At 39.5% G+C, this 15772-nt stretch overlaps 1 protein-coding gene and 1 pseudogene across 5 annotated transcripts in view; one reads left to right on the top strand and one right to left on the bottom strand.

Annotated features, from left to right (window-relative positions):
- NMS (neuromedin S) overlaps positions 1 to 15772 on the top strand; it is a 49619-nt gene that overhangs the window by 902 nt on the left and 32945 nt on the right. The gene's annotated exons all lie outside the window — the stretch shown is intronic.
- Positions 12464 to 14171, bottom strand: LOC144323979 (ADP-ribosylation factor 1 pseudogene; annotated as a pseudogene).

Raw genomic sequence — 15772 nt, 5'->3', positions numbered from 1 at the left:
GACGTGGGAGACACACAATAAGTAAATTTGGAGCTCAAATGAGAAGTAGAATATAATGCAGTGTTTAAGGGTCCAAGCTCTGGGAATTAAGCGTTGTGGGTTCAAATCTTTACAGCACCACATACAGCTTGTGACACTGTCGAATTATGTTATTGTTCTGTGCCCCGTTTTCCTTATCTTTAAAATAAGGATATGGCTCTATAGAATATTGGAGATAATGCATTTAAAATAGCACAGGGCAGCCCGGGTGGCTCAGTGGTTTAGCACCGCCTTCAGCCCAGGGCCTGTTCCTGGGACCTGGGATGGAGTCCTGCGTCAGGCTCCCTGCATGGAGCCTGCTTCTCCCTCTGCCTGTGTCTCTGCCTCTCTCTCTCTCTCTGTAGTCTATCATGAATAAATAAATAAAATCTTTAAAATAAATAAATAAATAAATAAATAAATAAATAAATAAATAAATAAAATGCATAGCACAATTCTCTTCCAGTAGTAAATATTACAGTAAACATAAACGACTTTCATCGTTACCATTTACTTACTGCATTCTCAAGGTGCTGTTCAAATATTTAAAAATATATTTCTTTCTAGAGCATACACATTGGTGACTAAAGTAACTGAGTATTTTTCTTGGGGTATTTCCCAAATTATTCTAGTTCTTCTTTTTGTTTCTATGAATGAACTTCAGGAAAGTATTAATATTTAGTCTTTATAACAGGAGGATAGTTTCTAATGTAGTGGTTCTCAAAGTGTGATCCTTGTACCCCTGGATCTGTAACGTTGGACTTTTTTTTCCCAGCAATGCTAGGACATTGGTTGTCTTCACTATTTAGACATTTGTTCTGATGGCACAAAAGTAGTGATGGGTAAAATTGATGACACTTAGCATGAATCTAGGCAGTGGAATAAAATGGGATTGGTGGGCATTGCATTTGTCACCATCAAGCATTTGCAATAAAAACAAAAAATGTCACTGAGGAATGTCCTTCATGAAGTAGGCATACCCTTTGGGATGGGATGGGAAGTGCACACAAGCCCTCTTGCTGCATAGCCAAGTATGGGTGCTCTTGGGTGATGGTTTGTGATATTTCTTTTCATGGAACACCATTTTACTTCAAAGGAGAACTGACAGACACACTGTGGTTACACAAACTTGGGTATTTGGCAGACATTTTCTCCAAAATGAATGAAATGAGCCTGTCACTTCAGGGAAACAACTGATGGTATCTGTTGCCAGTGATAAAACGCAGGCTTTTAAGTGAAAATTCAAGCTTTTGGAAAACCTGTATCTGCCACTAGGAGTTTGACAGTATCCCAATATTTAAAGATTTTTCTGATTCAGTCAGTGGTGATGTTAACAACCTTTCCTTTCATTCTTTCTTTTTTTTTTCTTTCTTTCTTGGTATATTGTATACTGATAGATTGTGGCCCAATAAGACACATATATTATATATTTGGCCTTTTCCATGGTTCCTGACACACCGCTCCAAAAACCTTTGTAATTTCCTGAATGATGAGTGTGAAAGGAGCATCTTTTGTTCTAATTTAGCCTTTGTTTCTGGTTCCTGACACAAAGCTCCTAAATCCCTTAGAATTTCCTGGGTGATAGGAGCATCATTTGTTCTAATGAGGCAGCTCTAGCTAGCTTCAGATGGGGACTGGTCACCACAAAGACCAAACCTTGATTAGAAGCTTAGGACTTTAAACCCCACCTCCCCCAGCCTCTGAGGAGAGCAGAGGGGCTGAAGAATGAATTAATAGCCAATTCTGCTGATGTGATGAAACCTCCATAAAAACACTTAAATGACGGGGGTTGGAGAGCTTCTACATTGGTAAGCTCATTAAGGTGCTGGAAAGGTGGCCATGTAGAAAGGGCATGGAAGCTCTATGCACACAGCCCCCCATAACTTGCCCTAGGAATATCTTCCATTTGGCTGTTCCTGAGTTGTGTCCTTTTATAATAAACCTGTAGTAATAAATAGACTGTTTCTCTTCGTTTTGTGAGCTGTTCTAACATAATCAAAACTGAGGGGGGTGGGGGGGGTAGGGGGGGCTCATGGAACCTATGATTTGTAGCCAAGCCAGACTCAGACAGAAGTATGGGTATCTTGGGGATCCAATATTTTTGAGTGGTGTCTGAAGTGGGAACATCCTTGTGGGACTGAGCCCTTAATCCTGTGGAGTTTGACGTTAACTTCAGGGAGTGTCAGAATAAAATTGAATTGTGAGACATTCAGTTAGTGTCTGGAGAATCAGAGAATTGGTTTTTGGTGTTGGAAAACACCCAGGCTGATGAATTTTAATGTCACAGAATTTGAAAAGTTCATGACAGTGTTTTAGATTCCACGTTGTACTAAACTTCAAGAAACTACCACTTGGCGAGTTTAAGCTTAGTGTTAAAGAAAAACACCCAAAATTATCTGAAAAGATTATTAAAATACTTCTTCCTTTTCTACTTATCTGCATGAGAAGGATTTTCTTCATATTCTTTGACCAAAATAACATGGCAACAGATTGGATGCAGAAACAAGTATATGAATCCAATTATCTTCTATTAAACGAGACATTAAAAGAATTTGCAAAAAGATAAACAGTGCTAAAGTTTTGTTGTAGAAAATATAGTTATTTTTCCTTAAAATAGGTTACTTATGGTACCATATAATGGGAATGTTATTATTTTCAAGTGAATAAATAAATACAGGTTTTAAATTTCTCAGTTTTAATTACTGACTCTCTAAGTTTAGATATCTGGATATCTATCCAGATTAACAAAAGCTCTTTGCATTCCCTGATAATTTTTTTAAGATTTTATTTATTTATTCATGAGAGATACAGAGAGAGAGAGAGAGAGGCAGAGACAAAGGCAGAGGGAGAAGCAAGCTCCATGCAGAGAGCCCGATGCAGGACTTGATTCCGGGACTCCAGGATCACACCCCGGGCCGAAGGCAGGCACCAAACTGCTGAGCCACCCAGGGATCCCCCTTGATAATTTTTAAGAGAGTAAATGAATCCTTAGGCCAAAAGGTTTGAGAACTGCTGCTCTAAGAGAAACCCAAATTCTTAATGGTAAGAGAAAAATATACCAGATTCTTTCACCTTCCACAACTGCCAATTGTATATCTTTAAAGTCAAGACTGGAGATGATACTATGAAATAATGGAAGTTAACCACTGACCCAAATTATTGCTGTCTATTTGAACCAAACCAGTGGAATAAGCAAATAAATACATCTAGAGAAACCCAGATGTCCTTATGGGGATATGGGTTATATGAAGAACTATCTTTCTGTGAGAGTAAGAATTTGTTCGTTCCTCTGATCATCTTTTGGTAGTAGGATTTTACAAATTTCTCTACAGTACTTCATTTTGGCTTAAGCACAAATGGACTTGGGGTCCTTTGGTGTCAGATACTAGAAATTGACATTGTCTTCCTTGTTACCACTTCCCCATCTCCTCAATATGCCACATGCATTCTCCATGTCAGCCCAGGCAAGAGACAGTACCCACAATCCTGGCTGTCCCCCTCTTGAGCTCTCATCTCAGTCTTGACAGTTGACACCAGCCACTCAGAGGCTTCCTTGGGTTTTCTTTAAACAGCGTGTGCTTGGAAATTATTTCTCAGCCACCCTGGACTGTAAAGGCAATGGAAAATTGCATACAGAGAGCGCACATCCAAGTTCCTTTTTCGGAGCCCACTGAAAAATTGCACTTGGCTCCCTTGATGGGTATACAAGGAGAGTCAAAATGAGATTTTTTAAAACAGAGTTGAAATGAGATTTTTCCTGGGTTGAGCCTTTGAGAAAGCTGTAGTGGCCACAACCAAGCATCTCTATGTAGTTCTAGAACTGTGAAATGTTCAGTTACTTAGAGGGTTCTTCTCTTTTTTTTTTTTTTAAATTTTTTTATTTATTAAATTTTTTTTTTTTTTATGATAGTCACAGAGAGAGAGAGAGAGAGAGAGGCAGAGACACAGGCAGAGGGAGAAGCAGGCTCCATGCACCGGGAGCCCGACGTGGGATTCGATCCCGGGTCTCCAGGACCGCGCCTTGGGCCAAAGGCAGGCGCCAAACCGCTGCGCCACCCAGGGATCCCTATTATTTTATTTATGATAGTCACACAGAGAGAGAGAGAGAAAGAGAGGCAGAGACACAGGCAGAGGGAGAAGCAGAGGGAGAAGCAGGCTCCATGCACCGGGAGCCCGACCTGGGATTCGATCCCGGATCTCCAGGATCGCGCCCTGGGCCAAAGGCAGGCGCCAAACCGCTGTGCCACCCAGGGATCCCTAGAGGGTTCTTCTCAGTAGACATGTTGTAGAAGTAGAGATTATCCAGACCCACACAAGTTGATGTCCCTTTCCAGTTTATAGATGGCCCTGTAATTCAAAGGGTTTTCATTCATTTATTTGTTTACCAGGAGGCAGTGAAGTGAAATAGGCTGATCCCATGCTCTGACTCTCAGAAAACCTCCAATGAGTTTATTATGGTCTTTATGGGGCTTTGTTTTGTCTTGTTAATAATTTCTCCTAAATTAGCTAAAATATGATAGGGCTTCACATTAGGAAAAATCCACCAATAGGATTTATTTCGTCTTTGAATTCTGAGGCATATTTCAGCCCTACATTTTGATTTGTTTAAAATACATTTTAAGTCTTAAAATGAGAAAAGCCAAAGAGATTGAAGAATCAAATGCTGAACTCTTGAGATGAGAAGGCACACTTTACTGTCAGGTTAGACTACATTCTCAATGTAGTTGACCAAAGGATAGAAAATTCTATTGGAAGTAAAGCAGCCACACAGAGTAGGTTTGGGCTGTGTGACTAGGCCAATGAGCTGTACACAGAAGTGATCTAAGCCACCCACAGGGCTCACCATCAAGAACATGCCATGTGATTCTGAAGTTCTCTTCCCCTGACATATGCCCTGGAAGGCAAGCACACAAAATAGAAGCAGCTGTGATCCCTCTGTCACCATTCGGAGGAAAGTTGCAGTATCTGAATAGAATAAGATGAGCACAAAATCAGTATGCATTGTTGTAAGCCAAAAATAGCTCAGGGTGTATGCCTTATGTAGCACAGACTATCCTAACATAATATTCTGGTTAAGTGATGAGAATGCTGGACTGAGAGTTAGGAGATTTAGGTTGTGTGGGATTGAACTATAAGAAATTGTTGATAATCATTAATTTTTGATGTTCAAGAATGGCAGTTTCACATGATTCACCTTAATAATTCCACCTCTGTGACCAGGTAGGCATGCAACATTGGATAGTCCACTAATGCCTTCTGTATCTCATTTTTCTCATCTATAAACATCAGCCCTCATAGATATCTATGAAACATTCCACCCAATAACAGCAGAACACACATTTTTCTTAAGAATACACAGAGTAGGGCAGCCCTGGTAGCGCAGCAGTTTAGCGCCGCCTGCAGCCCAGGGCCTGATCCTGGAGACCCGGGATCGAGTCCCATGTTGGGTTCCCTGCATGGAGCCTGCTTCTCCCTCTGCCTGTGTCTCTGCCTCTCTCTCTCTCTCTCTCTCTCTCTCTCTCTCGCGTGCACGCTCTGTATCTCTCATGAAATAAATGAAATAAAAATATTTTTAAAAAAAAGGGTACACAGAGCATTCTCCAGGATGTGTGTGCTAAGCTATAAAACAAGCCTCAATAAATGTAAAAGGGTTGAATTTATATAAAGAAAAATTCTCTAAACACAATGGAATTAAATTAGAAGTCAATAATGGGGGAAAATTTGAGAAACACATAAAATACATAAATTAGGTTAAACAACCCAATGGGTCAAAGAAGAAATCAGAAAATACTTTCAAATTAATGAAAATAAAAGCACAGCATACCCAAACTTATGGAGTACACTGAAAGCAGTATTATAGCTATAAATGGGAACATTAAAATGAAGAAAGATCTCAAATTTAACCTAACCCTTCACCTTATGAAACTAGCAAAAGAACAGCAAACTAACTGAAAGCAAGAAAAAAGGAAGGAAATAATGAATATTAAAATGGAAAGAAATGAAAAAGAAAATAGTAAAACAATGGGGAGAAAAACAAAACAAAAAAATTAGTTCTTTGAAAAGATCAACAAAATTGATACACATTTTTCTAGGCTGACCAAGAAAAAAAGAGAGAATAAATAAAGTTACTAAAATCAGGAATGAGAGGGGGAACATTATTACCAAACTTGAAGAAATAAAATGTTTTATACGTGAATACTTGAACAATTTTATATCAACAAATTGGATAACTTAACATAATGGACAGATTTGTAGGGAGACACAAACTACCTAAAATTGACTCAAGAAGAAAATCTGAGTGGACCTGTGATATGCAAGAGATTGAATTATTAGTTTTGAAACTTCCTACAGGGAAAAATCCAAGCCCCAGTAATTTTACTGTTGAATTCTACATTTAAAGAAGAATTAATATCAATCCTTCATAACTTCTTCCAAAAAATTGAAGAGGATGGAATACATCTCAACTTATTTTGCTAGGCTAGTATTACCCTGATACCAAAACTAGACACAGACATCACAAGAAAACTATAGACCAATATGTCTTATAACTACAGACACACAAATCCTCCACAAAATACAAGCAAACTGAATTCAGCAACATATACAAAGGATTATACACCATGAACAAGTGGGATATATCTCACAATGCAAGATCACCTTAACATCTGAAAGTCAACTAATGTAATACACATGTCAATAAAGACAGATCACATGACTAACTAGAAGCAGAAAACATTTGACAAAATTCAAATCCCATTTATTAGAAATGCATGCAATAAATTAGGAATAGGAGGGAATCTCCTTTACCTGATAAGTGGCATCTACAAAACCCCACAGACAGTATCATACTTAATGGTGAAAGACTAAAAGCTTTCCCCTGAGATCAGGAACAAGACAAGATGTCCGCTCTTATTGTTTCTACTCAACATTTTACTGAAGGTTTTAGGTAGGACAGTTAGGCAAGAACAAGACATAGAAGTATCCATATGGGAAAGCAATAAACAAAGCTATTTCTATTTTAGATGACATGGTCTTGCATACAGAAAATCCTAAGGATTCTATTAAACTATTAGAACCAATAAATGAGGTGAACAAAGTAACAGTGTACAAGACCAACCTATGAAAATCAATTGTATTTTTATAGACTAGCAATGAACAATCCAAAAATGAAATGAAGAAAACAATTCTGTTTATAATAGCATTTAAAGTAATATAATTCTTAGGGATAAATTTAACAAAAAGGGTAGAAAACTTATAATCTGAAAGCTATGAACATTTCTGAAAGGAATTAAAGAACACCTAAACAAGTGTAGAGACATCTCATGTTTCTGTATCAGATTTAATACTGTTAAGATGGCAATACTCTCTAAATTGACCTACGGATTCATTGCAATCCTCATCAAAATTCCATCTGGCTTCTTTGGAGAAATTGCCAACGTGACCCTAAAATTTGATGGAAATTCAAGAAACTCAGAGTAGCCAAAACAATCTTGAAAAATAAGATCAAAGTCAGGGGAATCATACTTCTCAATCTTAAAACTTACTACAAAGCTACAGTAATCAGGAGAGTGTCTAACTGGCATAAGAAGAGATAGAAAGATCAATGGAGTAGAATTGAGTGTCCAGAAATAAACCTTCATATTTATGGTCAATAGGTTTGTGACAAGATTGCTAAGGCAATTAATGAAATCAGAATTGTCTTTTCTACAAATGGTGTCAGGATGACTGGATATCCACATGCAAAATAATGGATTTAAACACCTCTGTCAAAACAAAACAAAACAAAACAAAACACCTCTGTCATATCATATTAAAAAATTAACTCAAAATGGACCATAGACCTAATTGCAAGAGCTAAAACTAAAAAACAAGCAGAAAAATAGGCATAAATTTTTGCAACCTTGAGACAATGGTTTCTTAGATATGTATGACACCACTGCACAAATTAAAAAATATATATAAGTTGCATTTCATCAAAATTAAAAAATTTTGTGCTTCAAAGGACACTATCACAAAAATGAAAAGACAATCCATAGAATGGGAGAAAACTTTTGCAAATAATGTTTCTGATAAGGGACTGGTATCTAGAATATATATAGAACTTCTACAATTCGGGATCCCTGGGTGACGCAGCGGTTTAGCGCCTGCCTTTGGCCCAGGGCGCGATCCTGGAGACCCGGGATCAAATACCACGTCGGGCTCCCAGTGCATGGAGCCTGCTTCTCCCTCTGCCTGTGTCTCTGCCTCTTTCGCTCTCTCTGTGTGACTATCATAAATAAATAAAAATTAAAAAAAAGAACTTCTACAATTCTAAAACAAAAAGACAAAAAAAAAAACTCAATAAAAATGGGCAATGGATCTGAATAGACATTTCTCCAAAAGAGATATGCAAATAGCCAGTAAGCACATGAAAAGATGCTCCATATCATTAATCATTAGGGAAATAAAAATCAAAGTCACAAGGAGATACCACTTTATACCAACTAGAATGGCTAGGGTCAAAGAAGACAAAAACAAGGAGTCGTGGAGAAATGCAACACTCATACATTGCTGGTAAGAATACAAAATGGTGCTGTTGCTTTAGAAGACTCCTTGGTAGTTCCTTAAACGTTAAACATGGTGTTACCATATAACCTAGTAATTTCACTCTGAGGTGAGTACCTGAGAGAAATGAAGACATAAGTGTATCCAAAAACTTGTATGTAAATGTTCACATCACTATTTGTAGTGATGAATGAATAAACAAAATGTGGCATATCCATACAGTAGAATATGACTTGGGAAAAAAAAGGAATGACATCAATGAACTTTGAAAACATTATGCTAATTGAAAGAAGCCAGATACAAAGGGCCACATACCCTATGATTCCATTTATATGAAATGTTCAAAATAAGCAAATCTGTAGTGACAGAAAGTAAAATAGTGATTGCCTGGGACTGGAGACGAGATCAGGAATTGGGAGTGACTATTCATAGATATAGGTGATGGAAAATATTCTGAAATCAAATTGTAGTAATTGCTGCTGCACAACTCTGAACATACTAAAAGACATTGAACTTTAAAAGGATGAGTTTTAGGGTATGTGAATTATATCTCTATAAAAATTTTTGATTAAAAATGGGCAGATGTAGTGATTTAGAAAAATTCCTTCACATATATTGTGGTTCACTTCATTATATGTATCTGTTGAATGGAAGGGAAGGTGGAAAAATGCTCTGCTAATAGGAGATGTGATTCCCAATCTGGCTTTTGTGTAGAATCTGGTAAATCACTTAACTTCTGAGCCCCAATTTTCTAATATGAAGTCAAATATGATATTTTGAATGACTACTGTGTTCCTCTCCAGCACTAATAGCCAATTATTCTATGGGAACTAGATCTGAATCTGTGCAGAGTTGTTGTGGGGGATGTACATTTATATCTGGGTTTAAGTCCTGTAACGAAAATAGTGAAGTGTGGAAGGAAAAATGTCAGAAATGTTCATCTAAGAAGAAAATAATACGGAGAAATAAGGAGAGAGAAAGAAAAAAAGTAAGTAAATTTTGTGTGTGTGTGACATACGGTTACATAATTAACTACTTATCCAGTTGGTTGAAAATATAATTACTACTTTCTTTCCAATCATGGCAAGATGGGACCTACTTTTACATCTCTTACTTATGATAAGGAAACTGCCAATTAAAATAAAGTTACTATTATATTTTTTCATACAAGCAGTGCTGTTCAGAATGCAGCATGGTTGGGCAGCCTGGGTGGCTCAGCGGTTTAGTGCTGCCTTCAGCCCAGGGCCTGATCCTGCAGACCCGGGATCGAGTCCCATGTCAGGCTCCCTGCGTGGAGCCTGCTTTCCCTCTGCTTGTGTCTCTGCCTCTCTCACTCTCTCTCTGTCTCATGAATAAATAAATAAAATCTTTAAAAAAAAATGTTATCCAGAATGCAGCATGGTAAGTAAGTTACGTAGTGCTAGGGTGGCACTTTGAAAAATTGGCCCTCACTTCTGACATTGAGTTCATAAAGCATGGGAAAAAGTATCCTTCCCAGATAAGATGTGTTAATAATAAAGCATGAGTAGACTAAGAAGTAACAAACTCCTGAGGTCTTATTACTAAAGATTCTTTTTAGGATTGTTATCAGAAAATCTCTACATCAGGTGGAATGTTGGAAATTCACCACACATATGCTTTATTTTTGTCACCACCCAAATAATTGTGCAGGTGCATTGATTCTTCACACCATGAGAATATTACTTGGTTCCCATCTACTATTGATTCTCAGACCTGGCTGATCATCAGGGAAATCTGTAAAGATAATGCAGATCAGTGGCTCTGTTCCCTAGAGATTCATACTCAATAGGTCCAGGTAAAGCCTGGAGACCCTAATTTTTAAAAGCTCTTCAGAGCCTTGATTAGACAAGTATTCCCAAAGCTGTTGGGAATACTTGTCTAATCAAGGCCCTGAATTACTATATATCCTTAGTACTCAGATGCCACTGACTATAAAACACTCTTGAAAGAGGACTTCAGCTATCTCCATTTTGACCTCAGTCTGTATTTACCAATTGATTAAGTTCTTCTTTCCAGCTTATCTCTTAATTCAGGCAAAAGACCCTACAGGCAAAGTATCCTGTGTTGTGAGGACCCTGCAGGCAAAGAATCCTGTGATGCAAACGAAAACTACCCCTCTAGCAATAGGAACTGCCTCTTGCTAGCAAGACCCCCTGTATTTGACTCCAAGACAGCGATGGACCTGACTTTTACTGCGCACCTGCATGTACCACATTTTGCCCACCGCTTTGTCCCACATTTTCCTTATGTGAACGTACAAGTATTTTCAGCACTTTGGAAACAGTCTTTGAGATGTTAGTCCAATGTCTTCTCAGTGTTAGCCTTCCCAGTGTTGGAGATATATTCCTTCCTTGTTTCGCTGCCAGTCATCTCTCTGCCTTTGGATTTTGTCAGTGGTGAGTGAGCCCAATTTGGTCTGTTTGGGAGTCAGGTGCTACTGTGCCCTTATGCCCCAGCTGCACTGTTAATTTCTATTTAATTTGGGGACAGAACAGAAACACTACATTAATTGTACTAAAACTCTTTACAAAGTGAAAATAGTAATCATGCATCCATACAATTACATACCTTTCCTTTTACAGCACCACATTCAAAGTTTTAGCCTACATCCTGTTTCCAGTTTTCAGAGGCCACTGATTCCCTGACAGTGATGCACAGCAGTGTGGAAACAAGCTGCCATTATTAACCTATGCCCATATTCTTAATTGCTTGAAAACTCTTAGGATTGAAAACTCTTAGGATTGAGTGCTTCAAAACACATTGAAGAATACTAGTGTTTGACTTGTATTTTACATTTGGTCAAAATCTTTTTTGTTTCCTCTCCCCTTAATTGAATCACGCATGACTGGATGTTCAAAAGTTCTTCAAAGTTGGTCAGAGGCTTTTGAGTAGTTCAATGCATTGGAATAGACTATTCCAGTGTATGTGTTGGTTACAATGACCTTATGTAGCTTTGGAAATTCTGTGATTTGAAAGGTTTAATATTTCCCTCTGCCTTGAATTGACTTGTTTTGTATATCCAAAGACCCAGTTTCAATGCTGCATCATGGTGGTAGGCCTTTTCTTTGTTAATGAAAATTAGTAATCCAAATTCAAGTTAAAATTCAGCCACATGGGATCCCTGGGTGGCGCAGTGGTTTAGCGCCTGCCTTTGGCCCAGGGCGCGATCCTGGGGACCCGGGATCGAATCCCACATCGGGCTCCCGGTGCATGGAGCCTGCTTCTCTCTCTGCCTATGTCTCTGCCTCTCTCTCTCTCTCTCTCTCTCTCTCTCTGTGTGACTATCATAAATTAAAAAAAAAAATTTCAGCCACATTTGGGGCTACCAAAGTAGTTGAGATGAAAATGCAGTGAAGAGATGCCTTGCCTGTGTGAGACAGTTTATACATGTACAGCTGATGACAACTACATGACCACCTCTTTTTCATTCTGGTGACTGGCAAATTTCTTTTGTTATTAGTTATAAGAGGTAGACATGGGTGTAGGTGATACCCTAGTTCCTAGTAAAAGTTAAGGAGAAGAATGTCTCAAGAGGGGGATACTACTCCCAACTCTCTACTGAGACCACTCTCTTAAAGGCCACAAATAATTCATTTACAGTCATTTATCAGATGCTTACTGTGTGCCAGATATTGCACAAGTGTTGGAGATCCTTAGATGAATAATAGTAATAATAGCAAACATTTATATAGTGACTACCCTATATAGGGAAGCACTGTTCTGCAAACTGCACATAACAACCTATTAGTGGGTCACAAAATCAATTTAGTGTTTCACAACCATCATTTATTTTTTTAATAGTTAAGAGATTTTATTCTAGTAGCTATAATTACAGTGCTTGTTTGTCGAAATGAAAGCTGAAAACAAGTATACAAAACAGTTGATTACTAATCGTGTATTGAAAGCAGTAAGAGGTTCCACGACACCAAATAAACCAGTTCTGAGAACTTCCCCAAGATAAAGTTGAACAGCTCCGGCTTCTTCAGTGTTTATCAATACACTTTATACAAAAGAAAACAATAGAGGTCGTCCTTTTGATGGCAAACCTGACCCTTGCAGGCTGAGGGAGTGAAAGCACATGTAGACAGGGGCTCCCGGGGCTCGGGGCTGAGGCGCTGGGATGACTGGCCTGCCCCCCCCCCCGCTGCACTCCTGCTGGTGAGACCCCAGGCGGCCCAGAGGAAGCCAGAGTGCCCACACTGCCCCCAGGGAGGCCGGGGTCCCTCCAAGGGGTCTGTGAGCGGTAATGCAGCCCCCCAGCCCATCTCCTGGATGGCCATGTAAGCACAAGTACGAGCACAAACACTAGGGGATACAGGATGACCCGAGACAAGAGTGATCACAGGGACCCTATTGTGACCATGCAGAATGGACCGTGGCTGGTTCTGCCCCAGTCTCACGTTCCCGACGGGAAGTGGCCCACTGGTGGACTGGACTCTGGCTGCCCCTGCAGAACCTACACTAGGCACATATCTCCCTTCTGTGTGTTCAAGTGTTCTCCTTTTCTTGTTATTTGTAACGATTTTAAAAATGCACTAAGTTTGGGTTAAAAACCAACCACCAAAATGGATCTCAACATAGACCTAATGCCCCGAGGAGGCGTGCCAGGCTGGTCCCACACAGCGACTCCCGGAGGCCCCGTGTGCCTAAATCCCTTCTCAGTATTGAACAGTGGGTTGATTGTCTTTGTACAATAAAAAAAAGCTGAGTAATATTGCATAGGAGTACCAGAAACTGCCTCGTTGGGAACACAAAACTATTTACATTAAATAAAAACCCGGCTGCAGGCTGCGTCTGCACATTTCCAGCGTGGTGAAGCACACTGTGACCGACCGTGGAGACAGCTTCTGGCACTCACACCACAGGAGAGCAAAGCAGGGTGGAAGGAGGGAGTTGGGGCGGGGGGGGGCTCACTTCTGGTTCCGGAGCTGATTGGACAGCCAGGCCAGTCCCTCATAGAGCCCATCCCTGCTGGTGGCACAGGTGGCCTGAATGCACCAGTTCCTGTGGTGCAGGGAGTGCAGCCCCAGCTTGTCCGTGATCTCAGCCGCATTCATGGTGTTCCGGAGCTCCTGCTTGTTGGCAAACACCAGCAGGACGGCATCCCTGAGCTCATCCTCCGCCAGCATCCTCATGAGCTCCTCACGGGCCTCGTTCACATGCTCCCGGTCATTGCTGTCAACCACAAAGATGAGACCTCGTGTATTCTGGAAGTAGTGGCGCCACAGAGGCCGGATCTTGTCCTGGCCACCCACATCTCACACGGCGAAGCTGCTGTTCTTGTACTCCACGGTCTCCACGTTGAAGCCTATGGTGGGAATGGTGGTCACGATCTCACCCAGCTTTAGTTTGTACAGGATGGTGGTCTTCCCTGCAGCATCCAGGCCCACCATGAGAATGCGCATTTCTTTTTTGCCAAAAAGGCCCTTGAAGAGGTTCGCGAAGATGTTTCCCATGCTGTAGACTGGTGGGAGCAACACTAGCCAGAGAAATCCTTGGCGGCCGGCGAGGCTACTGCTCTGAGCCAGGCGTTGGTTTTGCTCCCACCTCACAACCATCATTTAAAAGAACAGAGGAGAATTGAAATAATGGAGTGGTTCCCTCATATTAAGATTGTAGGGCTTAGGGCCAGCTGTCCCAAGATGGGCCATTTTGGCATGAACATTGTTTTGAGTTAAAAGCAATCAAAACTCAGCAGATTCAGGAAAAGCTCTTTATCTCCCCATCTGCTGCCTGCTAATACAAGGAAAAGAGCTTTTAATAGAGATTCTTCTTTACCTAAGAAACCTATCTGCATAATAGGGTGCCTGTGTTTTCCAAACATCTCCTTACTCTTCCTGCTGAGGTGTTCTCCCTTTTGTGTCCTCGGACCCCTACCCCTTTATTCAGCTGATGTAAGTCTCCTGTTGCCTCATTGTCTTTGGGATTTCCATCTCGCTATTTGATTTCCTCATGTGTACACTATCAAATTTGATTTTTTCCCGTTAATCTGTGTCAAGTCAACTTGATTCTTAGTCCAGGTAGAAGGGTCTTGAAGGGCAAAGGAAATTCTTCCTCCCCAACAACAGTAAGAATTGCTTCATAAAACTTTTATTTCATATACATATGCATCCATACATCTATTCCCAGTGGGTCACAATATAAAATGTATTTCCTATTGTTTTGCTCAAAACAGTTTTAAAGCCACTGATCTAGAACATTATTACTAGGAACATTAATATGCATTAATTATGGATTCAATTTTTTAAACAGATATAAGGCTATTCAGAATTTTTATTTTCTTTTATGTAAGTTGGTTAGTTGTCTTTTGGTTAGTTGTATTTTGGGCAGAAATTTTCCATTTCATCTAAGTTTTCAAATTTATTTGCATGAAGTTATTCATAGTATCTTATCTTGTTTTGATATCTGTGGAATCTACATTAATGTCTCCCTTTTCATTCCTGATACTGGTCATTTGTATTTTTCTCTTTTCTTGCCCAGTCTTACTAATGTTTAATTTATTACTAATTTATAAAAATGTATTGAAACTAATTTATTTGATCTTATTGATTTCCTCTGTTGCAGTCTACTTTCTATTTTATTGATTTCTGCTTTTATCTTTTTTCTTATCTTTTTATTTGTTTGCTGTTCTTTTTTTTTAAAGATTTTATTTATTTATTCATGAGAGACAGAGAGAGAGAGAGAGAGAGGCAGAGACACAGGCAGAGGGAGAAGCAGGCTCCATGCAGGGAGCCTGATGTGGGATTTGATCCCGGGACTCCAGAATCACGCCCGAGGCTGAAGGCAGGAGCTAAACCACTGAGCCACCCAGGGATCCCTGTTTGCTGTTCCTTTTAAGATAGAAGCTTAGATTATTTATTTTCAACTTTTCTCTTTTTTAAAAAAATATTTACATTTAAAACAGTTAATATCTCTGTAAGTATGGCTTTGATTACATTCTATAAGGTTTGACATGTAAATATTCCAGGTCATAATGAGACAGGGAGATTGAAGAACTCCATAAAAACCTGCTTTTTACTGCTTCTATTCTTGCTAGGACCTGTATCCGCACTTTGCACATGCCTCATGGTGCAAATAGTGTATGTCTTCTTTGTAAGAGACAAAGAGTTAATGATTTCTATGGAAAAGATAACATTTAAGGAAGAATCAGGTGAGAATGAGTGGACAAGGCCATCATATGTGTATTCTA

Source organism: Canis aureus, chromosome 11, assembly GCF_053574225.1.
Source record: "Canis aureus isolate CA01 chromosome 11, VMU_Caureus_v.1.0, whole genome shotgun sequence".
Classification (NCBI taxonomy): Eukaryota; Metazoa; Chordata; class Mammalia; order Carnivora; family Canidae; genus Canis; species Canis aureus.
Note: the sequence above shows the minus strand (reverse complement) of the source record. Positions and strands in the feature narration are given on the sequence as shown.